The sequence below is a fragment of the Podarcis gaigeae genome (genome assembly GCF_964106915.1).
Source record: "Podarcis gaigeae genome assembly, chromosome: 13".
Classification (NCBI taxonomy): domain Eukaryota; kingdom Metazoa; phylum Chordata; class Lepidosauria; order Squamata; family Lacertidae; genus Podarcis; species Podarcis gaigeae.
This window is the reverse complement of record NC_139689.1, coordinates 42,606,015-42,632,668: the sequence shown is the minus strand read 5'-3', so window position 1 is coordinate 42,632,668 and position 26,654 is coordinate 42,606,015. Positions and strand designations below refer to the sequence as shown.

The following is a 26,654-nucleotide window of genomic DNA, read 5'->3' as shown; positions in this document are numbered from 1 at the left end:
TAAAATGTGGAATTATAGGATGTTAGACCTTTAAAATATCCCCTTCCAAGTTTCTTTCAAAGTTACCCACTTCCATTAGCATAGAAAGAGACCAACACATTTGGTAAGTTAAACATGTTTTACTTACTAACTCTTCAAAGGTCAAATTCATGTGCTACCTGAAACTTTTAACTGGAGATACAGAATTGAAGCAGAGTCATTTTACCTTTAACGTGTGTGCTGTACCAATGATTTTTTGCTAAACCTGGACCAGGTTCAACTCTTAGTTGTCAAGATCACTTTGAGAGTCCAAGACACAAACTCACCTCTGTACACACCCACCCATCACTGCCTACTTTTCCCCAAATTATCAGCTTTAGCAGCTACAAGTCTCCATGGTCTGGTGGTTGTCATCTTTCTTTTGGGAAAGAGACTATACAGTGGTACCTCGGTTTAAGAACAGTCCTGTTTACGAACAATTCGGTTTACGAACTCCGCAAAACCGGAAGTAGTGTTCTGGTTTGCGAACTTTTCCTCGGTCTACGAACGGAAGCCGAATGGTGGAAGGGGCACCATCTGGATTAAGTTCGTAAACCAAGGTACCACTGTACATTGGAAGATTTGATTTAGCACTGAGCATGTGCAACATACAACTTGATCTTACCTAAACAGTTGAGTGAAATAGGGATTTTACAAACCTAACATTTTGATTACTATACAATGGATTTCCCACCTCAAAAAACCCAGGAAGATAAAGACTGCAATTTATTTCAAGTTCTGAGAGGCTCTAAAGCAGCAAAAGGGAAGGTCTGTTATGGGTGCTAACAGAATATTTAAATTGCTTTCGGCCATTGCATCACAGTTATTGTATTTATTATTTAACAAACAAACAAACAAACATTTGGCTATTTAATACCATTCACATTTCCTGCCAAATTTCAGACAGTTGGGAATTTCGTCTTCATTTTACAAAGATTAGACATGTTCAGCCATTATGATGGCAGAATACCATTGAACCCTTTGCCCTCAAGCACTCCTGGACCTGTGTAATTTACTTGTGAGTAAAACAAATGTTTATCTCACAAAATACACAGGGGTAGAAGGGAAGGAGGGGAATTTTAACAGCGGGTGATGGAGCACAGAGTCCAAGAACAGAAAAATCAAGGGAGGAAAAGCATCAGAAGAGGAAACACAAATCTTTTGTTTTACATTCAATATTTTTTAAATGTAAGCCACTGCGCATATTAAAAGCATTCAACTGAAACAAATGGCCCACAGGGAGCCCCTAAGGTGGGGTTTCCTGGCAGGCTTTGAGCCCCACCACCTCCTCGTTTTTGTAAATTAAACACCGCAGAGAGGGCAAGGATTGATTCGTTCTGCGCTGGCTGCTGTTGCCAGGCTAGATTTTGTTGGGAGCTCCCTGACCCCTTGCTGAGCATCCTGATTTCCTTTCACAGCACCGTTTCCTGGCTCTGTTTCCCATCATCAAGTTCCCCACAATGGGAGACAGTGCGAAAAAGCAGGTGGTCCCACCCTCACCTTCCTGCACATGACCCTAGCTACACCTGAAAGGTCAGCTGGGAAAGTTTTTGCAGGCCCACTATTGCGTCATCGCCATACCTTGCTGTTGATGTCTGTTGATGTCTGTCACTGGGAAAATATCGCCCTTACAACCTGTGGCCGTGAATCGCATAGGTTAACTATGCCCAGAGTAAACAAGTGCCCCTTTTATCATCTCTTTCACCTGTTGCTAATTTACATCATTGAGTAATCCCATGGGTTTACCAGTGATTAGATGGTTTGGTCTTTCCTCCTCTTTTTTTTTTTTTTTAGGATAACAGACACACATTTTATCCTAAAACCTGAACCTACAACTAACAATATCCCCTTCTACGTTGCTCTCAAAGTTTCCCACTTCCCTTAGCATCATCATCATCATTTTATTTATTTTATTTAAATTATTATTTAATTTAATTTAATTTATTATTTGTTTAATAAATTATTATTAAATTTTATTTATATCCCGCCCTCCCCGGTCAGAGCCGGGCTCAGGGCAGCTAACACCAGTAAAATTACAATAAAAACATAATGGGGGGGGCCAATTTAAAATACAGGTTAAAATGCAATTTAAATTGCAGCCTCATTTTAAAAGTAGCCCATAGATCAAAACCATTTTTGGGAAACATAAGGGTGAGACTGAGTCCAAACCAAAGGCCAGGCAGAACAGCTCTGTCTTGCAGGCCCTGCGGAAAGATGTCAAGTCCCACAGGGCCCTGGTCTTTTGTGACAGAACGTTCCACCAAGTCGGGGCCAGTACTGAAAAGGCCCTGGCCCTCGTTGAGACCAATCTAACCACCTTGCGACTTGGGACCTCCAAAGTGTTGTCATTTGTGGACCTTAAGGTCCTCCGCGGGGCATACCAGGAGACGCGGTCCCTTAGGTACGTGGGTCCTAGGCCGCATAGAAAGAGACAAACACATTTGGTAAGTTAAACATGGTTTACTTACTAACTCTTCAAAGGTCAAATTCATGTGCTACCTGAAACGTTTAACTGGAGATACCGGAATTGAAGCAGGGTCATTTTACCTTTAACATGTGTTTTGTATCAATGAATTTGATGGGCATTGAACTCAAAATGTTAACTGGTGAGGCAGCGGTAAGAAAAGTTCACCTTTTGAATTCTACCTGTTGCACCCAGTGCTATTGTTCTAGAAAAGGAGGTGCTGGAACTCACAATGAACGCCTCCCTTCTTCTCTTAGAATGGCAACAGTGCCCACCTGAGATGTGTCAGAACTGAATTTTGGCGAGTTCCGGCTGGAAAAAAGAAGCCCTGGTCGTACCTATCATGAGAGATCCATGTTATGGATTTTGACGGTCATGTTTAAAGGCTTTCTTTCATTTACAAATTCTCCAGAGAACCACAGATCAGTTGCAAAAGATTTATGCTAACTCATGGATCACTTAGCGAGAAAGTGTTTTACAGATGGATACTGTTACGAGTTGTGTTGAGGGGGCCTTCTGGGAAATAATAATAATAATAATAATAATAATAATAATAATAATAATAATAATAATAATAACGACAACAACAATAATAGGAAAGTGGGGGTAACACTTGCTTTGACACATCATCAACCCTCCCCACAAACAAATCAGAATGAATGCTCAATAAATAGTCAATGTTGTCCGGTTTCCCTTCAGATGTATCGGGATGAATGCTGAATAATCAGGTTGTCTAGATTATTGTGTCCCATTCACACAAAACAGTTAATTTTATTGCAGACCTGAACGACCTTTTGGGTCCATACACACAAATCAGTTAATTTTATTACAGACCTGAAGGACCCAGGATAAGCACTGAAGAAAGCAATCAACAAACGTAAGTTTATTTTCTTCGGGATTGTAGGACCTTGTTTGACATTTTTGCTGTGCTGCTGAGCCCAGCCCTTTATTCCTCCACTGTTTCCAGGACACTCGGATGATTAGGGTCCCCTTTGTTCTCAAAGAGGTGTCTAATTCCCTGCAGTTTTGTGCTGAGCGAGCGAGGAAGGCAGGATCCGAAGGCTGCGGATGTCAGGAGTTCTTACGCTTATTTGCCACATTGGCTTAGGGTGCAAGTGCTGTCGGGGAGGGAATGAGAAGGCAAGAAGCAAGGACCCTGGGACATCTGTCACCATTGCTGGAGTCAAAGGGAGAGGAACTAGGGTTGTGCCTCTAACAAGGGACGAGGACTATTGCACTGTGAAGGATCCATTTGTTCCCGCTAATTACCCACCCAAGGTGACACAATGCCATGGCTGCCTGCCCGTGAGAAACTGCCCCGTAAGGCCTCTTAACAGGGAGACTTGGACGCTAAATTTAACAGGGAACGACTGTTACGTGGCTTTGCACCCCCGTGGCTGCCAGCATTCATTTTAATCCCCCTTCTAAGAAAGAATTGCTGTCCTTGCGGCCGACTTGCTCATAACTTTCAATAACTGCCAGCCTTAACCTTGCTGCTTGCGAACCAACGGCGGGTTGGTTTGCCACGGGATTCAGCCAACGTTGCGATGGCTCGTGCGGTCCACAGACACGCCTGTGGGTTGTCCTGACTGGACATGCCTTGGCCAAGCATGGGAACCAGGCTGTGATGCACTCTAGTAGCAATAGCCCAGGCCACGCCGCCTCTCGCTGCCCCAGAAATGTTGAGGTCATCGCAAAAACCCAAGCCATCACAGCTTCTCACTTTGCCATGCCCAAATTCCCATCTTCGTTGACATACGCCAGCCGGAAATGGATTAACATTGGCAGAAGCAGAGGGAAGAGAGAATTGCAGACAGGGGCTGTCTCCTCCTCCTCCTCTTCCTCAGCTCCTGGGAGTTGAAGAAGGCGGGAATGGGGGGAAGAGGGAAGCGTTTTGTGGTGGGTACGAGGGAGGGAGTCAAGCCGGCTGGACAGTGAAGTAGCAACAACAACAACATCTTAAAATGCAGAGACATCACTTTGCCAACAAAGGTTCGTATAGTTAAAGCTATGGTTTTCCCCGTAGTGATGTATGGAAGTGAGAGCTGGACCATAAAGAAGGCTGATCACCGAAGAATGGATGCTTTTAAATTATGGTGCTGGATGAGACTTTTGAGAGTCTCATGGACTGCAAGAAGATCAAACCTATCCATTCTGAAGGAAATCAGCCCTGAGTGCTCACTGGAAGGACAGATCGTGAAGCTGAGGCTCCAATACTTTGGCCACCTCATGAGAAGAGAAGACTCCCTGGGAAAGACCCTGATGTTGGGAAAGATGGAGGGCACAGGGAGAAGGCGACGACAGAGGAAGAGATGGTTGGATTGTGTTCTCGAAGCTACCAGCATGAGTTTGACCAAACTACAGGAGGCAGTGGAAGACAGGAGTGCCTGGCGTGCTCTGGTCCATGGGGTCACAAAGAGTCGGACACGACTAAACGACTAAACAACAACAACAACAACAACAACAACAACAACAACAAATAATGATAATAATAATAAATTTTATTTATACCCCGCCCGCCCTGGCCAGAGCCATTCTCAGGGCGGCTAACAACAGTAAAATTACAGTAAAAACATGATAGGGCAAAAAACCCAACCAATTTAAAATACAGGTTAAAATGCAATTTAAAATGCAGCCTCATCAAAACCATAAGGGGAGGGAAACATAAGGGTCAGACTGAGTCCAAACCAAAGGCCAGGTGGAACAGCTCTGTCTTGCAGGCCCTGCGGAAAGATGTCAAGTCCCGCAGGGCCCTAGTCTCTTGAGACAGTGTGTTCCACCAAGTCGGGGCCAGTACTGAAAAGGCCCTGGCCCTAGTTGCGACCAATCTAACCACCTTGTGACCTGGGACCTCCAAAATGTTGTAATTTGTGGACCTTAAGGTCCTCCGCGGGGCATACCAGGAAAGGTGGTCCCATAGGGTTCTAGGGCCACATAGGGCTTTAAAGGTCAAAACCAGCACCTTACTCTGTACTCCAGAGTAAGAGTACCCTGTACTCCACCGGGAGCCAGTGCAGTTGGTAAAGCACTGCATGAATGTGATCCCGCGGCAAGGACCCCGTAAGGAGCCTCGCCGTAGCATTCTGCACCCCCTGGAGTTTCTGGGTCAGCTTCAAGGGCAGCCCCGCGTAAAGCCAGTTACAATAATCAAGTAGTGGGAAGTTTCTGATGTGTGATATTTTGCTATGTTTTATATCTGTTGTAAGCTGCCCAGAATGGCTGGGGAAACCCAGCCAAATGGGCAGGGTATAAATAATAACATTCTTGTTATTATTATAGGAAGTTGGAATGAGGCAACGGGGCTGCCATCGCCCCACCGTGTGAGGCTACGACTCTCTGGCTTAGTGGGCCCCCAGCCACCCCTCCAGCTGGCCATGCCAAATAAAAACAAGAAGGAGAAAGGGACCCTGTTCAGTCCTGAATAGATGGGGGCTTGGAGAGGACTCTGGGCAGCAGCAGGCCCTGCAGGGGGCTGTGGGGCTGGTGAGGTGCAAGCAGGCCTGCGAGGTACCGTATTTTTCGCTCTATAAGGCGCACCCAACCATAAGACGCACCTAGTTTTTAGAGGAGGAAAACAAGAAAGCAACGTAAAGTCTCTTGAGTAAAGAGGGAGGAGCGTTCCCGCTGCGCTCAAGAGGCTTTGTGTTGCTTTCGCTGAAGCCTGTATTCACTCCATAAGACGCGCACACATTTCCCCTTACTTTTTAGGAGGGGGAAAGTGTGTCTTATAGAGCGAATAATACAGTAACTGGGGAGCAGGGATGTTATGGGGCTTCGAGGGGAGGGGAGGGGGTTAGCTGGGCTTGGGGGGTTGTCCGTATCATGAAAAACTTAAACAAATGTGCAAAGAAAAAGAACTTGAAAATTTATTCAACGAAGAAGCATAAATCAATGAACAAGAACTTAATAGCTCTCTCCTTGCAGGACTGAGTTGGCACACATGCTCCATGAACCCTCCACACCCTGTGTATTGTGCCCGGTGGTGTTGGTGAGGGCTGGCCTGGCACATTGGTTCTGTTGACGTTCCATGCCCCACCGTTGCCTGGAGTGCCCCAGACGCCAAAAACGGACGCAACGTCACCATGCTGTTTCTTCTCTCTGCCCTCCTCCCAGTTGACATTGCCACCCTTCAGGTCATGTTCGCAGACATCTTTGTAGCACAGAGCTGGTCTGCCAACGGTCCTGGTGCCTGAGGCCCGTGGAGCACATCCTTGGAGGTCTGCCAACTTCTGTGGACACAGCGACCAAAATGTTTGAACAGGGGGGAGAGATAGGGTTAAAAATATAGACCAATAGGAAAGCCGGAGGCGGAGCCCACCTGTGTATAAAAGGGCTTAGCCCGAGGTTTGTGTTAGTTGTTGTTGGGAGTTGCTGGTGGGTAGTTGGTTGGTTTTAATGGGTTGGCTAGTTGGGAAAGGCAGTTGGAGAAGCAGTTGGTAGGCAGTTGGTAATAGAAAGACAGTTAGGGCAGTGGGTTCTTGAGTGAGGGGAGGTAGAAGAGATGTTATTGTTGTTGTTTAGTCGTGTCCGACTCTTCGTGACCCCATGGACCAGAGCACGCCAGGCACTCCTGTCTTCCACTGCCTCCTGCAGTCAAACTCATGCTGGTAGCCTCAAGAACACTACCCAACCATCTCGTCCTCTGTCGTCCCCTTCTCCTTGTGTCCTCCATCTTTCCCAACATCAGGGTCTTTTCCAGGGAGTCTTCTCTTCTCATGAGGTGGCCAAAGTATTGGAGCCTCAGCTTCAGGATCTGTCCTTCCAGTGAGCACTCGGGGCTGATTTCCTTCAGAATGGAGAGGTTTGAACTTCTTGCAGTCCATGGGACTCTCAAGAGTCTCCTCCAGCACCAGAATTCAAAAGCATCCATTCTTCGGCGATCAGCCTTCTTTATGATCCAGCTCTCACTTCCATACATCACTACTGGGAAAACCATAGCTTTTACTATACGGACCTCATGTTGGCAACATGATGTCTCTGCTTTTTAAGATGCTGTCTAGGTTTGTCATTGCTTTTCTCCCAAGAAGCAGATGTCTTTTAATTTCGTGGCTGCTGTCACCATCTGCAGTGATCATGGAGCCCAAGATAGTAAAATCTCTCACTGCCTCTGGTAGAAGAGATAGAGAGAGGAAAATAAGACTAAGAAAATAAAGAGCAACAACGTTTGGAATGCCGTAAAAGTTTGTGTCTGAAATAAAATACACTCTTCTTTATTAATTGAGAACCTGACTGAGGCTGAAGTGATTTTACCGGGGAGGACCTGGTTGGTGGCAGCGGATTAGTGGTGTACGGGTCAATAGTCCGTGAGACGACCGGGGGCTCCGTACGAACTCCACACACATCCTTGGAGGTCTGCCAACTTCTGTGTACACGGCGACCAAGTCAGCGTGGATGTCGCCAAGACAGAAGCAGGGGCGAAGTGGGGGTGGTGGTGCCAGGGGGGCCATGGTGCCGGGCACACAATTTTTGTGAGGGCATGAACCAGGTGACCCAACGCAGGCAATCCCAGTGCAGTCCGGCCTGGTACATATCTCTATCGGCCAACCAGGCTCCCCCTGCTTTGCTCTGGTAGGGGTGGGGTCACTCTGGCGGCAAGGAATAGGCTGGCGCACCAGCACATTTGTATCCTCCCCACCTACCCTGGGCGCTGAAAACTACGCCGTTGGACAGAAATGCAAGCAATGGAAATAAAATCAACAACCACCGCTTTGACCCATGATAACTGAATCCCAGTATAATTCCTCTCCAGGCCATGAAGTGATACCGAATTGGGCAAAACAGCATTACGTAATGGCACCATCAGGGCCTCAGCAGGGTGCTGCTGGTGGCACCTCTGCCTGTGTATAGCTTGAACTCTCCCCCGCCGTCCAAAATACAAACCTCTGAGGCTGTTCTTTGCCGCCTCCCCACCACCCAACCTTAAAAAAATAATTTTAAAAATCCTAAAAATTATTTTGGTTAGCTACTGGCGCTCGGGGCCAGGCCGCTAGCTGGCATGTGGTCATGAATGACCCCTGCTATGGCAGGCTGGCTTGCTGGAGCAGAGCAAACTCGCAGATCTGATAGCTGCCCCGAGCACTTGGCGCAAGCTGGGGAACTGCGCTAAATATAGGCTTCTTGGGAACAGGCTGCTATGTGTGTGTGAGAGAGGGAGAGAGGGGAAAAAAATGCTGTTTCAGTTTGTGTCATCATTATTACGAGCGATGATGATGGGTTTATTTCATTAAACGGGGCTTCCACTGCCTCTTCGCCGCTTGCCTTCGAGAACGACCTTTCTGAGCAGGTTTTAGCTCTCCTGTTCAGAGGAGGTTTTGTGGCATATAAAAAAGGTGCTTAAAAGGAGGGGGGCAGGTTAAATAAAGGCGGGGGCGATTTGAGAGGATCAACTCCTCATCTGGATAGGTCATTTGCCGATTCACACCAAGGCCACATCCGAACTATTTGTTTAAAGCACTAATTGTACCATTCTAACAGTCATGGAAGGGACGCGGGTGGCGCTGTGGGTTAAACCACAGAGCCTAGGACTTGCTGATGGGAAGGTCTGTGGTTTGAATCCCCACAACGGGGTGAGCTCCCGTTGCTCGGTCCCTGCTCCTGCCAACCTAGCAGTTCAAAATCACGTCAAAGTGCAAGTAGATAAATAGGTACCACTCCGGCAGGAAGGTAAACGTCATTTCCGTGCGCTGCTCTGGTTCGCCAGAAGCGGCTGAGTCATGCTGGCCACATGACTCGGAAGCTGTACGCCGGCTCCCTCGGCCAATAAAGCGAGATGAGCGCCGCAACCCCAGAGTCGGCCACGACTGGACCTAATGGTCAGGGGTCCCTTTACCTTTACCTAACAGTCATGGAATCCTGGGAAGTATCGTTTGGCGAGGGTGCAGAGAGTTGTTCGGAGATCCCTATTCCCCTCACAGGCTACAGTTCCAATAGCAGTTTAGGTAACTCTGTTGTAGTCTCAGGTAACTCTGGAAATTGTAGGTCTGTGAGGGAAATAGGGGTTCTCCTCAGCACTCTTAAAACTACATTTCCAAGATTTTTTGGGGGGTGAGCATCGACTGTTTAAATTGGTGTGACACTGCCTCAAAAACGTACTGTATAGTGAAGATGTGGCCTGATAAGCTATTTTTAATTGTTGTCAGGGATGGAAGTGAGAGCCGCTCATAGAAACCAACAGAGAAATCCAAGATTTTAACGCAGCTGGGATTGGACCCCAGAATGTCCACACACCTCCAACGGCCACCTCTTCCTCCCACCACAGACAGAAAACTATTTCTGGCCCCTGGTTCTTCTCAGGGAGAATAACCTAGTGATTTATTGATAATGCTATGCTATATACAGTGGTACCTCAGGTTAAGTACTTAATTCGTTCTGGAGGTCCGTACTTAACCTGAAACTGTTCTTAAACTGAAGCACCACTTTAGCTAATGGGGTCTCCTGCTGCTGCCATGCCACCGGAGCACGATTTCTGTTCTCATCCTGAAGCAAAGTTCTTAACCTGAAGCACTATTTCTGGGTTAGCGGAGTCTGTAACCTGAAGCGTATGTAACCTGAAGCGTATGTAACCTGAAGCGTATGTAACCTGAGGTACCACTGTATATACTATTCCCCATTTACTTTTCAGCATGCAAATCTGTCAGCATCCATACCTCCACTATAAACCTCCCATGTGTACCCGTTGTATTATTTAATATATTTTTTATAAAATAAATGTACTTTTTCATAAAGTTAATAGATGCCACAAGTGCCCACCAATATAACTTTTAAAAGGTAAGCATCTGGAACAGGCTTCCTTATTACAAAACAAAGGTGTAGTATAGCTGTTGCATTCTACACATTTATTCACAAAATGAAGATGTTTCAAAACAGGGTTGTTGTTTTGTCTTTTCTTCCCCAAGGAAGAAATTTAATGGAAATTGGTGATGTAAATATGTTTTGCTCCTTTGGGGACAATTGGTCAAGGTTGGTTGTTTTTTTAATAGTGCTGCATATGACAACTGAAATAATGAATGAAATTGCTGTAGTTGTGTTTCATAACCTTATAAATACTTTGGAGCATAAATGTGGGTTTTGTTTTTCAGGAACATAACTTTGTTAAAGCTTTTCACAAGATCAGCAGCAACCCGTGACTTGCAGAAGCAGAAAATGGTGTAAACCAAGCTGTGCTTTGTGATCCAAGGGTCACAACTTTCAACCCAAAATCTATGCAGTTACAGTCTTAAAGGATTCAGAAGAGAATGGACCTCCAAGACTGTTGTGATCTTACTTTGGAGGCCCCAGAAGAAAAAACTGATTAGGTTGCTTGTACAATCTAACGAATCCTAGTTCTTCACCTTGTAGGACTTTTTAAAGATTCTGACTTTGTTTTTGACCTTTAACTGTTAAGACAAGGATAGCTAACCCGCAGCCCAGGACTTTGATCCACGCAGTCTGCAGATGTTTTTAAGTGTGCAAAGGCTGGGATAGGGCGCTGAGCTAGGATTTGCTGAGAAGAGTGTTTTTCAGAGCTTGAACAGAGTAACATGTGATTGGTTTGGGCTTTGAGTGCTTCATTAACAAAACGACATTGACAAACTGGAGGGAAGAGTGCACGATGGCGCGACTGATCTCGGAGCCGCGGGGACTGATGTTATGAGAAAAGATTAAAAGAGCTAAAAATGTCCAGTTTGGCAAACTGGTGAATAGCAGGAAGGCACTTCACGTGGCTATAGGGATATGGATATGGGGCGGGGGGAAATAATTATTTGTTGAAGGATTTGTCTTCAGGGCTGAATTTGAGTCCTACCTTAGCTCGGGAGACAGTTTGAAAGCTGTGAGTTGATGTCAGTTGCCTGGCAAAAGGGACAGGTAGCAGAGAAAGGCTATGGTGGCCCTATGGTGGCCCAGGACCGATGGGAATTATAGTTCAAAACTTCTGGAGGGCAGCAGGCTGGCAAAGGCTGCTATAAAGAGAGTCTTCCTGAATGCAAAGGATGTTTTCCTCTTGGCGCTCACATGCCCCAGTACAACTGGATTTGGAGAAAGGGGTTTGGTGGCAGAGCGTGTGACTTCCAAGCCAGTGCGAACCCCAACACTCACCCATGTTACAAAATAAGCACAGTTCAAAGATGTATGGGAAAAGAGGACAAAATTAAGATGGGATGCTGGATGTGGTGAAGCATCCAAAAGGAGGGGGCAAAAGGAACAAGGGATTTAAACAGGACTCGGGTTTCTAATAAGCTACTGTTTTTCTAAACGCTACGGAATAGAATTCTGCCGTTTTAAATGCCAGCCACCCGGGATTGTCGGTTGCAAATCCAAATCGGGAGGACGCGAGTGTGCAAAATTCCCCTGTGCTGAAATCTACTGGTGGAGTATCTGAGCATGCAAATGGCATGCGCTGGGGCATGGGTATGGTTATGCAAAATATAATGGGCTTTTAGCAGAGAAATGCTGGCATTTTAGCTATGTAATATGCATTGAGCATTAAGCAGGCACATAGCTGTCAAGCGTCCCTTATTTGGCGGGACAGTCCCTTATCTCAGCGCCATGTCCCGCTGCTGTCCCTTATTGATGATGTCCCTTAAATAAGCCACTGAAGGTAATGGGGCCCTTTCTATGTCCAGCTGTTCTTTGTCAGCAACAAATTGTTGCTTTTTTGTGTTGAATATATGCTATATAGTAATTTATGGACCTAATAGGTATATAAAGCCATTTGCACGCAACAAAATATGTATTTTATCAAAGTAATTGTTGATCCCTTATTTTGGCTGCTGATCCCTTATTTTCGAGGCTGCTGGTCCCTTATTTTCAAATCTGTAAGTTGACAGCTATGAGCAGGCATAGGCAAACTCGGCCCTCCAGATGTTTTGGGACCACAACTCCCATCATCCCTAACAGGACCAGTAATCAGGGATGATGGGAACTGCAGTTCCAAAACATCTGGGGGGCCCAAGTTTGCCTATGCCTGGCATAAAGGTTATGCAAAATTCCACACATTGCACAGTTGCTTTTTAGGATGCAAATCAGAGTTGTACATCTTAGTGTGCAAATTCCGGGCAATTGGCATTCTGCCTTCACATAATGCGGATTAGACATTTACTGAGTAGTTATTTCTACTTTTGAGGCTGAAGCTCCAGATGACACGGTGCTAGCATTTTGGGTTTGTAGAGTGCGCAGTGGCTGTAAACCAGCAACAAAAGTGTGCTTTGAATTCCGTGCTTGTAACTCTATACTGGACTGAATGTTTAAATTACTGTGTATCGGACAGCTGTGATTGCTCAGAAAGCACCAGGCAAGCACAGGAAGTAGGTGCAAATTTAATTTTTGTTTTGCGTCGGCATTCTAGATGCATTTTGCTGCTGCAGATGTTGTTCAGCAACACTTTCCTCCTCCATAGGTATGTAGCAGATCCAGTATGAGCGAGCGATGCATTATAGCGCGTCTTTGGCTGTGGGCATCAGTGGTGCAGGACATACTGATTGCAACGCGTCTTTATTTGCGTTGTCTGGTCGGAAACAATTCAAATAAACGCGTTTTGCAGTTCCAATAATATGGGGCGGGAGCTCAGCACAGGAGGTGGAGCTTTTGTAAGTTTCACCTCGCGTCTTTTTTGCCATCCAAAACCTAGCAATGATATCAATAATCGTTTGCAATTTTAAAAGGCGTCCTTTTCCCCTCTTCTGTAATGGAACGAGCAAAGGAGTCGGCCGTGATCATAACGGGACAATGCTTGCACCTGTGCGTCTTTGCGTGTTGGCCAAACCCTTCCAGAACACGGCTGCTGCAAATGAGTGTAGATCGATTGAGTTTTCAAGTTTGCAAAACCAAAAGAAGCGTCGATAGTAGCAGGTCGGTTGCAATTCGCCCCGCGCGTGCCAGGCAATTGCACGGCGTTTTGCAAAAGCCACGCTGCTCGCGAGTCGCGCCGCTCCGTGCGCGGGCGAGGGAGGGAAAAGGAGGAGAAAAGAAGAAGAGCGAAGTCAGCCACTTATTCGGGTTTTGCAAATGTTTTAACGTTTCATTCTTTTGCAAGAGGCTCCATAAATGACGATATTGCAAGGGGGGCGGGAGGAGGGAGGGGGGACGGGATGCTTTTGCTACCCCCTCCCTTTGCTCCTTCTCCTGGGAGGTGGAGAGAGAGGGAGAAGGGGAGGGGGAAATCCCGACGGTCGTATCCGGCTCGCCGTCTCCTGAACAGCCACGAGAGGCTGCCAAGAGCGGGGCTGGGGTTCGCCCCCTCAGGACCCGCCGCGGACCCGCCATCCCCCTCACGAGGGGAAATGGCCTGAGGAAGGCGGGTGAGTCCAGCGGGGCGGCGAGTTATGGGGGCAGCGCGCGCGCAAATAGGTAAGGAGCGAGAGGAGAGGTTTCTTGGGGGCGGCGGGGGGTTTCCATTTGTGGGGAGTCCCGGGGTGGCAGCGGGGCTTGAAATGTGGACGTGAGGGGGCTGAAGCTTCTCCTCATGGAGGTGAGCTTTCGAGGGTCTCGGTGGGGGTCTTCGTGGTGAGTTTTTGGGGGGCATTTTTTGGGGTAAGTGCCCAAACGCGGAGGCGCGGCGGGAAGGGACCGCCGGGCGCACGGGAGAAACGCCGAGGCGCTGAGGGGGGACACCTTGGGAATGGCCGCTTGGGCAGGCCTCGTCGGCGCTTGGCTTCTTTCCAGGCTTCTTTCCTTGAGGGGGGAGGCGGGGGCAGTGGGGGGTGGTCGAGGGCAAAGGTCCCGGAGTGGCCGGAGGGCAAGGAGAAAGAGGGGCTGGGGTGGCGGCTGCAAGTCGCCCACCTTTTAGCCTGCGCGCTCACAGCATGCTCCTCCAACTACCCGTACCGTCGGCTGCTGCGAGAAAATTAGACGCAAAACAGGATATGGCGAAAAAGAAATTATTATTATTATTATTTATTAAACGAGGGCATCAGTTGGTAGGAGGGAGGGAGCGTGAAGAGGTTGGGCCCACAGGTGAGCGAGGACGCAGGTGATGTGATTAGCTGGGCCCCCAAGCTGTGCCTAGTGGATGGCAGTGGTCCTCAAACTTTCTCCTCTGGGCCACACTTTCAGAAATAAGGCTCACACCAAACTGATTATTATTATCATTGGTAAGAAATGCATTGAAAAGCAAAAAGGAGCGACTCCTAGCAGGGCTTAGATAGATAGATAGATAGATAGATAGATACATAGCAGGCATAGGCAAACTTGGCCCTCCAGCTGTTTTGGGGCTAAGGTAAAGGTAAAGGGAACCCTGACCATTAGGTCCAGTCGTGACCAACTCTGGGGTTGCGGCGCTCATCTCGCTTTATTGGCCAAGGGAGCCGGCGTACAGCTTCCGGGTCATGTGGCCAGCATGACTAAGCCGCTTATGGAGAACCACAGCAGCACACGGAAACGCCGTTTTCCTTCTCGCCGGAACGGTACCTATTTATCTACTTGCACTTTGACGTGCTTTCGAACTGCTAGGTTGGCAGGAGCAGGGACCGAGCAGCGGGAGCTCACCCTGTCATGGGGATTCGGACCGCCGACCTTCTGATCGGCAAGTCCTAGGCTCTGGTTTAACCCACAGCGCCACCTGCGACTACAATTCCCATAATCCCTGACCACTGGTCCTGTTAGCTAGGGATGATGGGAGTTGTAGTCCCCAAACAGCTGGAGGGCCAAGTTTGGCCATGCCTGGCATAGAGCATAACAATTTTATAATAGGACCATGGGACATACCGAAAGCGTAAAACAAGGCAGCGACATTCCAATTGTGGGATGTTCTCCCCAGAGCATCTTGCCTGGCACCATCACAAGAAGTCTTTAGGCACCAGGCAGGAACATTCCTCTTCACTCTGGCCTATGGCTATGAAATAATCTCTGGCCTGTGACAGTGTGGAGAAGTGGACTGTTGTTATGAAGATTATTTTACTACTGTATTAGGCTGTCTGTCATTATGTTTTTATCACTGATGTTCTGCAGTGTCAAAACAAACAAACAAAAATCCTTCCAGTAGCACCTTAAAGACCAACTAAGTCAGTTCTTGGTATGAGCTTTCGTGTGCATGCACACTTCTTCAGATTCTTCAGGTATCTGAAGAAGTGTGCATGCACACGAAAGCTCATACCAAGAACTGACTTAGTTGGTCTTTAAGGTGCTACTGGAAGGATTTTTTGTTTTGTTTTGACTATGGCAGACCAACACGGCTACCTATCTGTTCTGCAGTGTGTTTTTAATGTTGCACATCGCCCTGGGATCTTCTGATAAAGGGCAGTCTATAAATTGAATGAATAATAATAATACATAAGAACATGAATCATTCCCAAAGTATGATTATAAACAAGCCTCTTATATCCGTACCTTAAGTACATACACAAACTAATTAGAGGTGTGAGCTTCTTTTTGCCAGGTAATCTCATTTATACTAGGTTTAATTTGAGACAAACCAACGCTAATCTCCACATCAACACAAAGAAGCCTTTGTTGTTGTTTTTCTGATCTTCCATATTGGTTGGAAAATATATTTTGAAAAGATACCAATCCGTACTCTGCATATGTGCTGTACTATAGGGAACTGAAATGTTTAAATGCTTCTTTGATTGTTCTTGAATCTTCCCACCACATTTGCCATACTCTCCTGCCATGCCAATTTGGCACACCACACCCTTCGAGAACCACTGGTGTATGGGGACATAATAGGAAGAGTTGGGTGGACAGGCTTGCTGAGAGAGACTCAGGGCCCACCTCGATGCCTCTGGGAAGGAAAGCCACAAGCAGAGTAGGAAGGCAACAGGCCTCTCTTCCACAGTTGACCCCACCCAACTGAGCACCACCATTTAAGAAGGATATTAACAAGCTGGAACACGTGCAGAGGAGGCTGACTGAGGGTCTTGAAACCAAGCCTTATGAGGAATGGTTGAAGGAATAGGGTGTGTTTAGCCTCCCAAAGAGGAGACTGAGAGGTGATAGGATAGCTGTCTTCAAATATCTAAAGGGCTGTCGCATGGAGGATGAAGCAAGAGTGTTTTCTACTGTTCTGGAGGCTAGGGCCTGATCCAATAGCTTCAAGTTACAAAAAAAAAAAAAGATTACAGCTAAACATCAGGAAGAACTTTCTGATAGTAAGAGCTGTTTGACAGTGGAACAGACTCCTTGAGAGGTTGTGATAGGGTTGCCATCCGTCCAGAATTTTCCAGATATTGCGGGGGTTCAGCTGTTGGAAACCTTTTCCGGGCGGAAATCACTGAAATGTCTGGGGAAAATCTGGATGTATGGCAACCCATGTTGGAAGTGTAGATTTTTGTGAATTTCCTTAAAAATAGCTCAAAAACTTCACTTTTGTTTGAGATCTTGCAGTACTTTGGGCAAAGCTTTAAAAAGCTCCTCCAAAAAAGCCTCCCCTCCAAAACAAAACAAAAAGACTCAACAACTTTTGTGTCTGGATTTTCACTTTTTGAAAAATGGCAACCCTAGGTTGTGAGCTTTCATTGGAGGTTCTTAAGCAAAGGTTGGGTGACCATCTGTCATGGATGATCTAGTTAAGATTCCTGCCTTGCAGGTGGTTGGACTACTAGATGACCCTTGGTGTCCCTTCTATGTCTACGGTTCGACCATTTCGAGATCACAGTTAATAGCAGCTAGCAATCATACCTTCTGATCTTCCCTCGAAGCTTTCTAAGCTGACAACCATCCGTTACCCTTACCTCGTGGCAATTAATCCCACAAGCTGAACAGTTTGAAGATGTATAACTCTCTGCCCCAGTTATAGTGCAAAAAAGGAAACCAAAATGCATGGACTCAGTCCCTCACTGTGCTTTGCTTGTGGGCAGGTCTGAAAGTTTAGCGCAAAGACACCCTTAATTGAGGGGGGAATTGTGCTTGCTCAACCCTGCTTCCATGGGTGGCCAGAGCTGGAGGTGGAGACATTCTGAAGAGCGGACTGAATTAATGAATGGGGAAAGGTGTGTTTGCAGGGGTCTTTCCCCAAGTAAAACCCGAGGCAGAAACTCAAGTGGGAGTGACCAGTCCCGGACCAAACTGAAAACTGAGCAGCTAGGTCTACACTTAATGGAAAGTGTGGATGAGTCCTTAGTCTTTTCATGACTAAGTCATGCACTAGTCATAAGGGGTATTTCCAGTCAGTTATCCTCTTTAATAAATTTGGGAGTCATAAGATCCACACTCACAGTAGTTACGTATTGCAAAGGCAGCCAGGCATCCTGTGTGCCACTCTTGAGTTGGCTTTCAGGTAAAGTTCGTATATTGTCTGTGCAACTGTTGAATTTGAAGGCTCTGTGCCAGCACAATCTGGCTTGGCAACCAAGGTCCTCTATAGTGCCGCCGTTACTGTGTATTCATGTAAACCAGGGGTAGGCAACCTAAGGCCTGGGGGCCGGATCCGGCCCAATCGCCTTCTCAATCCGGCCTATGGACGGTCTGGAAATCAGCATGTTTTTACATGAGTAGAATGTGTCCTTTTATTTAAAATGCATCTCTGGGTTATTTGTGGGGCCTGCCTGGTGTTTTTACATGAGTAGAATGTGTCCTTTTATTTAAAATGCATCTCTGGGTTATTTGTGGGGCATAGGAATTCGTTCAATCCCCCCCCCCCCAAAAAAAATATAGTCCGGCTCACCACATGGTCTGAGGGATGGTGGACTGGCCCACGGCTGGAAAAGGTTCCTGACCCCTGATGTAAACCTTAGGATCAGTAACCTATTACATTTCCCTTTCATGTGCAAAGCCATTAAGAGGTCAAGTGGTCAAGGGGGTTATTCAGTACTAAATATTTTATTTTTATTTTTATTAATGCAGCGTTCTGTAAACAGCCTTGAGACCCCTGGTATAGGGTGGTATATAAATTCAATTAATAGTAGAATGAATGAATGAATGAATGAATGAATACTAAACAGAGCAACAGCCAGGATTTATTTTCTATAAACAGATTTTGTGTACCCCAAATAGATCAAGCGTTATATGGCTCCTTATGTTTAGAATGATGCTCAACGTGTATCGTAGGAAGTGAATCTCACCGAGTTTCAGTGAGACTTAACTTCCTAGTAAATACGCTTAGGACTGCAGCCTTTGTCTTCCTGGAATTTCTGTCTTGATGTTTTCTGTTGTGGTTCTTGGCTGTGATAGTTGAGTCTGGACTGAGCAAATGAGGGGTGTTTCCTTTAATTGCGGGGGGGGGGGGAGAGATGAAGGAGATATTTTACTACCCCAAACTCTTTCCGTAACACAATCATCTCACCCGGTAGGCTGGGGGAAGATTGCAAGGCTATGAATGAAAGGGGTTGGTACAGACACGTTTCAGGTTGTTGTTACTCATAACCTGCCTCTGTGAAAGACAGCTGCGCGTCACCCCCGCTGAGTGGTCGAGATGCATATAATGTTCATGCCCTGTAATAGGGGGAGGAGAAAAGGGCTGTGCCGGGTTGCCTCGAACAATAGCGAGCCTGGAACGTCTTTCTTCCGCTGTCAAAACTTGTTTTCTCATGAGCGCGGAAAGCATTCGGCTTCCCTGGGAATGCCGGTTGTCCTAATGACGATTCTGCCACATTTAGAAGCGTTCCGATGTTTGTCCTGCTTCATTGTCCTTTTACGTCCCATATCTCTCGATGCCTCCTTGGCTTGAGCTGGTTTCCCCCCCTCCTGGAAACGGCTGGAGAGGGTAAGTATTTGCGCCAGATGCATGCAGACAGACTCGTCCTTTCAACAAAAGAAGCATCCATTAATGGGGGGGAACTTTGGATCTTTTGAGTGAGCTTGGCTTTCAAGAACAGATATGGGAGTTTCGTGTTGTTTTTTTTAAAGGAAAAAGAAAATAAGCAGTTCAAGTTCTAGGTGTGAACAGGATATTGATTTGTAGGTTTTCCCCCCAGGGGGGTTTCGACAGAAGGAACATTGCAGCCGTGAACTTTGTCGGTTTGAACCCACTGATACAAAATCTTTAATTGAATTAAAGTGTTTTGGGAGGCATATGGAGAGTAGAAGGGATGGAGAATAACAGCATTGCATTATTCCTTCCTGATAAATCTTCACCTTTTGAAAACGGTTGTTGGGGTTTTTCAGCTTAGCATAGGCAAGAGGGTTTCAATTTTTTTAAAAAAGATAAAACTATAAATACCCATTAAATTGTCATGTACACGTGTATTTGGTAGCCTGATAGTTTGGGGGAGGGGGAAGATCCAAACAAATATAGAAGGTCAAATGAGTAAAAGCTGCAGAACTGCATTTTGCTTGCAAATTTGCCCACACTTCTAAGGATTTGAAATAGCAAATGACTGGTTACATACTCCATTTGATTTTATGGTGCCATGGAATTGTTTAATGTTTTGGTATACAGCCTAACCCTTTGGGTGATGTATTGTGTAGACTATATCTTGGCTTTTGTTTTGTTTTGTTTTGGGGTTTTTTTTGGATGCATGCATTGTATGTTGTAACCATGCTAAGTATTCTTGTATTTTGCATTCCTGCTACCTTTGGCACACAGCTGAACTTCCGCTGTTGCTCAGGAGTATTCACCACTTCCTCAGGCTGCTCCGCACATCTGAACAAGTATTTCCTGTCCACAAAGGTTCATGATTCAGTAAATCAGTGGCTCTTTTCCAGTCCTACCACACTCGTCCTTTTGCTGCTACTTTTCTAAGATTTCAAAATGGGGAATATTTCATATTTGGCCTTGGATTAATTTCTTTTTTGCCGTTACCGTCCCAGCTCTCCATTTGTCAAGATCATCCAGCTACTTGATGGGTCATCTCTAAGCATGAGTGAGCCTAGAACCAAATCTTAGCCTCTAAAACGTTTTCAGCCCCTCCCACCCCAGTCCATGAGGTGCTGCGTTTATTTTTGTCCCCTCTTAGAGGTTAATTTTGCGTATTATTAAATAATGTTTTGTGCAAACTTTGTTGTTCTGAGTGAGCTCGGCGTGGGGTTTGGTAGTACCACCACAGTTCCTTTTCGGTGGGGCTTAGTTAAGATTGCTGAACAAAACTTAATGTACCATAGGCACTTTGTTATACCTAAGGCACGAGTTCAGCGCACAGACCTAAAGAGTAGATGTCCAGCTAGCTATGTAGTAGATTTGATGTGTGCACCTTGGGAGACGCAGTAACTTGAGTGCTTTGCCCAATAAGGAATGAAACTGCCACCTGTTGTTCTCCTTGGACTACGTGGGTTCAGGACATCAATGCAGGGGGTCCAAACTTGGGATCTAGGTTAGGGGAACTGTGTGGCACCCAGGTTGTGGGAGATCCTTCCTCCTTCTCCATATGATGAAACATCATTTGCAATCGGGATTTGGGGTAGGTGGGATGGAATGAGTTGAGACTGTGTTTTGTGGTTGCACCTACTGGTAGGCACCATTCCAAAGTCGGAACATTCGCAGATATTAATGTTTTTAGAAGCATAGAGTCGGGACAGAGCATGTTGGACTGTCGTAGTCCAATCCCCTGCTCAGAACAAAGGTTCTTCCAACAGACGTCTTTCCAACCTCTGTTTGAAGATCTCCAGCAAACAAACGCACTCCCCCAGCTGAGTTCTTTTCTTGAACCGCTCTTAAACATTAAAATGTTTATTCTAATGTCCGTTGAAGTCCATTAGATCTAGCCTTGCCCTTTGGGACGTTAGAGTATTTTAAGTCTTTCACCTATTTTATTCATTCATATTTTTGGGGAGGGTAAAGTTTATGATTATTATTTCATTTTAAAATGTATATAAAATGGAGATAGTTCTTGGTATGAGCTTTCGTGTGCATGCACACTTCTTCAGATACACTGAAACAGAAGTCACCAGACCCTTCTATATAGTGAGAAGGTGGGGAGGGGTATTACTCAGAAGGGTGGTGGGAATGGGTGACTGGCAGATAGCTGTGATGAGCCTGTTGACGACTCTTGACGACTGCAAAAGGTCTTACAGGAAAAAGCAAGGGGTGAGAAGGTGAAAAATGGCTTTGTCATGTATAATGAGATAAGAATCCAATGTCTTTGTTCAGACCAGGTCTCTCCATGGTTTTAAGTTTGGTAATAAGTTGACAAAGCCATTTTTCACCTTCTCACCCCTTGCTTTTTCCTGTAAGACCTTTTGCAGTCATTAAGAGTCGTCAACAGGCTCATCACAGCTATCTGCCAGTCACCCATTCCCACCACCCTTCTGAGTAATACCCCTCCCCACCTTCTCACTATATAGAAGGGTCTGGTGACTTCTGTTTCAGTGTATCTGAAGAAGTGTGCATGCACACGAACGCTCATACCAAGAACTAACTTAGTTGGTCTTTAAGGTGCTACTGGAAGGAATTTTTTTTTGTTTTGACTATGGCAGACCAACACGGCTACCTATCTGTAAATAAAATGGAGATAACCAATTATGAAAACATACAAAAATTAAAAGATCAAAAACAATAGGCATGTAGAACCATAGAGTTGGAAGGGACCCTGAGGGAATATGCAGCTGTCCTATATGGGGATTGAACCTGCAACCTTGGCATCATCAGCACCGCACTCCAAACAACTGAGCTATCCAGGCTGACAGACATAGAATTAAGTAGTTGCACATAAGTTAAAATAACAAAAGCCCAAGTAGAGACTATCATCAAGCATAGTTCCAGATTTGCCAGACTTGAGGTGAGGACTGTCTTGAAAATCATGGTTCCGCTGAATACGTCGTAAGGGATTGCCAAAGTCTCTTGGCTCTAGTCTTTGTTGAAATCTCAAATCGAGCATAGTTTTTACAGCTATATTGCAGAGCGAGCGGTACCAAGCGTCCAACTTCATTTGTTTAAAACACTCCTACCCAACTTTTCAAAAAAGTTCGAAGCGGTTAACAAATAAAATACCGTCAGGTATTTTAAAGCTATAAAAATGGAAATCAGGGTAGAATAAAGCAGTAAAACATCATTACATAAAAGGAGAAACAAACACAGCAGCTAATCCCATAAAGATGAAACCAGAACATCAGTCAAAACCGGTGATTCAAAGGTCACTAGAATCACACCAGGCGGTATTGGTAATCTATAGCTAAGCTATACCAGGAACTCTGCTTCTTTTCATAGTGCTTGTGTGTGTCACAGAGGCTCAATGGTCTCTTGTCAGAGGGTGAGTGGCTGGATTTAGTGCTGGCCACTTGAGTAGGACGGCCGTTGCATCATCTTTGCATCAAGCTACGCTGTCCGTTACCCTTTTCTTATGAATGGCTCATTATCTCAGGCTGCTCCCTTCCTCCCTCTTTGACCTTCCTCTTCTTCCCACAGTCTTCCTCGTCAAAAAGAACGACATTTCGAACTCCCGTCAGGATGATTCCGCTGTAAGGAATGCTGGTTTGCAACGTTAAGTGAAGTTTTTTAAACCAGGGGGTGACTAAAGTACGGCTAAGCAGCGCTGTCCTCAAGTGACTGGAAATGTTGTTTTCTGTAGAAATTATAATAATAATTTTATTATTGATACCCCACCCATCCGACTGGGTTGCTCCAGCCACCTTCCAACAAATATAAGTGCACAATAAAACATCAAACATAAAAAAAAAACTTTCTCTATAGAGGGCTGCCTTTAATTGGCTAAATTTGGAATCCAGATGCTGAATTTGAAAGTAATGCACTTGAAGAACTGATTAAATAATAGGATCGGATTCCTAAACACTCTTGGCAATAATAATTGCTTGAGGCCCATTTGTCCGTCACAGAGGGCTTTAATGCACCTTTTTGGAAAGAGGGGTTCCTGCTGACCTAAAACCATTCCCACATGTCTTCCCAGTAGTGCATGGGGTGGAAGGAAATGGGTGGTGTGGCACTATTGAAATCCAGCATTTCCATCAGCAAAGTGGTTTTTCCCATGTACATTTCAGTGTTTTCCCACGGTATAAGATTATTTGCGAGAACAGTCAACGCTGGGGTTGACTGTTCACCTGTTTATAACAATTTCCGGAGGGATACATCCTCATTGTATTCCTCAGTGTATACTTCGTAGGGTAGGAAATGGCACCAGGAACTCCCAAATTCTGCTCCACGAAAAGCTCAATTCTGTGACTTGTATAAAGGACATGTAGTTAGCAAATTTGCCATATATACTTAGTGGGGCGTTAGAGCTGTGCTGAAGACCCAGTCTGCTCATCACCTACCCCCAGGACTGGCTTTTGGGATATTACCTGGCATTGCTCACATTGGTTTGAAATCTGCCTTCAGAGAGTTTTGCACTAGCAGCCGAGTTCCTTAAACCAAGGCAGAGAAAAGGAAAAGGAATCCAGTTAGTCTTGGGGTCCTGAATTCTGCGCCCAGTACCGATTTGTGAAATCGGAAATGCTCACATCCCTGCCTGCTAGACTGTTAACTTTACTGTGCAGTTAATTAAGTGTATGTGGACCCTGTGAGTCTGTGAGATTAATTGGGGCTTCCTTCCCAAGCTATAAATAAATAGGAAGGGGGGGGTGTAGGGGTTATGCATGTATGTAAGTTGAAATGCAATGGAAAATTTGAATCGGATGAGTTGATGCAAGAGGCATTTCCCTATGGAGTCACTGGGCTGCAAAATGTTTTATTTGCTTAAACTCAAACAGATGCTTCAAAATACTCTCAGAATGAGTGTTCTTGTGCCAGTTTAACTCACCTCCCCACTTTGGCTTGTGAACATTGGTTTGCTGCATGTAACTACGCCAAGACGGTGGACATACCATCATTGTGGCACTGCCACCTGCTCCGCTCGAACTGACTCTTGTGCTGCAGGTAGAGAGGTGCATTTAAACCTTCTGAAAACAAATACATCCTTTGAGATTAAAAATAATTTGGAAGTCGTGGGTAAGTTGAAGGAAGAACCACGTATCTTTAAACCTATGCTGTTGTTGTTTAGTCGTGTCCGACTCTTCGTGACCCCATGGACCAGAGCACTCCAGGCACTCCTATTTTCCACTGCATCCCGCAGTTTGGTCAAACTCATGCTGGAAGCTTCGAGAACACTGTCCAACCATCTCGTCCTCTGTCATCCCCTTCTCCTTGTGCCCTCCATCTTTCCCAACATCAGGGTCTTTACCAGGGAGTCTTCTCTTCTCATGAGGTGGCCAAAGTATTGGAGCCTCAGCTTCACGATCTGTCCTTCCAGTGAGCACTCAGGGCTGATTTCCTTCAGAATGGATAGGTTTGATCTTCTTGCAGTCCATGGGACTCTCAAGAGTCTCCTCCAGCACCATAATTCAAAAGCATCAATTCTTCGGCGATCAGCCTTCTTTATGGTCCAGCTCTCGCTTCCATACATCATGGATGGTGTGTATCTCTTCATAGATTATTCATAGACTATAAGTGGTATATTTGGAGACATAGGAGGCAAAAAAAGTTCAAAATTGGGGTTTTTTATTTAGTTGGAGGGGAGACCGCAAAATGAGGATATGATAGAGATCATAGATAACGTGAATGAAAACCATGCATAATATGAAAATATATATAGAGAAAACATTATTCTCATCCTAGTATGGAACGTAGAAACCCAGTGAGATTGGCAGTAAATTGAAAAGGACCGTGCATCGTCCCACAAGACATAATTTATGGAATTCCCTGCCACAAGGTGTAGTGGTGGCCATAGACTTAAAGGTAAAGGTAAAGGGACCCCTGACTGTTAGGTCCAGTCGTGACCGACTCTGGGGTTGCGGCACTCATCTCGCTTTACTGGCCGAGGGAGCTGGCGCACAGCTTCCGGGTCATGTGGCCAGCATGACTAAGCTGCTTCTGGTGAAACCAGAGCAGCGCACGGAAATGCCGTTTACCTTCCCGCCAGAGCGGTACCTATTTACTTGCACTTTGATGTGCTTTTGAACTGCTAGGTTGGCAGGAGCAGGGACCGAGGAACGGGAGCTCACCCTGTCGCGGGGATTCGAACCGCCAACCTTCTGATCAGCAAGCCCTAGGCCCTGTGGTTTAGACCACAGCGCCACCCTTTTGCCGTAGACTTAGATGGATTTAAAAGGGGATTAGACAAATGCATGGAAACTGTGTCCCCCCCCCCTCCCCCAGCAGTTTGTCATAAGCAAATGGAGCCTCTATGAGTCAACTTACCTTTGGTCCTATGGCAGACAATAGGGTATGAATATTGCCTGGATACTTGAGAGCCTCTTGGAAGTGTTTGGCTAGCCGATGCCAGAAGAAAGATGCTGGATTAGGCCATCTCTTGGTCTGATCTAGCAGGGCTCTTACAGATTTAAATATTTGCCCCAACAGCTGTATATACCCAAGTCCTGTTGTGTGCGCTAGGTTGCTTTCTGTGTGGGATCCCATTGAGTTTCTGAGATCCCCATAGGCACTGCGATTTTCAGACTACTACTTGTTCAATAGCTCTCTCTGATAAACCACACAAGCTGTCTCAAAGCTTACTGTTACAAGACAGGAGTATCTCTTGTGTATACGCAAAAACATCTGGTTGGTTTGCTGCTACTCTCCCTGATTCAAATAGGGCATATAAATGTGCTACAGTGTCACACGCGCATTGGGCCACACCTGTGGATGCACAAGGCTTGTTGAGCATGCTTTTTCCAGGCCTCCACTGGGGATGTGATGGGTTATGGCTTTGGAGTTTGTGTGTGTTCTCGGATTCAGGATACAATATTCTCCCTCCCTCTTGTGCATGTAGAAACCAGTTTGTGATTTTGTGGATTGTGCGTTCGTGGATTGTGTGGGTGTGCACATAATTTGTCTAGTCCAGATTAATGCTCATAGCATTAAAAACTCATTCCAAAAAGGACCAAACATGGGTTAGAGCTCAACGTAAAACCTACCATGTAGTGATAGCGATCCTCTTTGCCACCTCTGTTGCACCTGTAGAAAACAGTTCCAGGAGATACTTTCAGGTGGTTCATAGTCTTAACAGAACCACCTTCGACATCAGGGTTGGTGGGGATCTCCTGTAAATATTTTGCAAAGGTTTTTTGCAGAAAAAATTGCTCAGATTTGGAAGAATGAATAGTCTCCACCATGGGTAGGCAAACTAAGGCCCAGGGGCCGGATCCAGCCTGCGGACAGTCTGGGAATCAGCGTGTTTTTACATGAGTAGAATATGTCCTTTTATTTAAAATGAATCTCTGGGTTATTTGTGGGGCCTGCCTGGTGTTTTTACACAGGTAGAATGTGTGCTTTTATTTAAAATGCATCTCTGGGTTATTTGTGGGGCATAGGAATTTGTACATTTCCCCCCTCCAAAATATAGTCTGGCCCCAACAAGGTCTGAGGGACGGTGGACCGGCCCCCTGCTGAAAAAGT

At 45.8% G+C, this 26,654-nt stretch overlaps 1 protein-coding gene and 1 long non-coding RNA gene across 5 annotated transcripts in view; both read left to right on the top strand.

The window, feature by feature from the left end:
- The first annotated feature begins 5,018 nt into the window (after positions 1-5,018).
- On the top strand, positions 5,019-7,699 carry LOC310830315. The gene is made up of 2 exons (XR_014557576.1): positions 5,019-6,991; positions 7,610-7,699. It is a non-coding gene; the product is annotated as an uncharacterized lncRNA (long non-coding RNA).
- A 5,169-nt stretch (positions 7,700-12,868) lies between these two features.
- The window catches only part of GJC1 (gap junction protein gamma 1), a 34,822-nt gene continuing 21,036 nt past the window's right edge, over positions 12,869-26,654 (top strand). Inside the window, exon 1 of one of the 4 annotated variants that reach the window (XM_083709694.1) lies at positions 12,869-13,309. The gene's annotated coding sequence lies outside the window, so the exon portion shown is untranslated. Of the gene's footprint in view, positions 13,310-13,378; positions 13,808-18,855; positions 19,098-26,654 lie in introns of those variants that run through there. The other 3 variants (XM_083709693.1, XM_083709691.1, XM_083709692.1) reach the window with 3 other exon arrangements.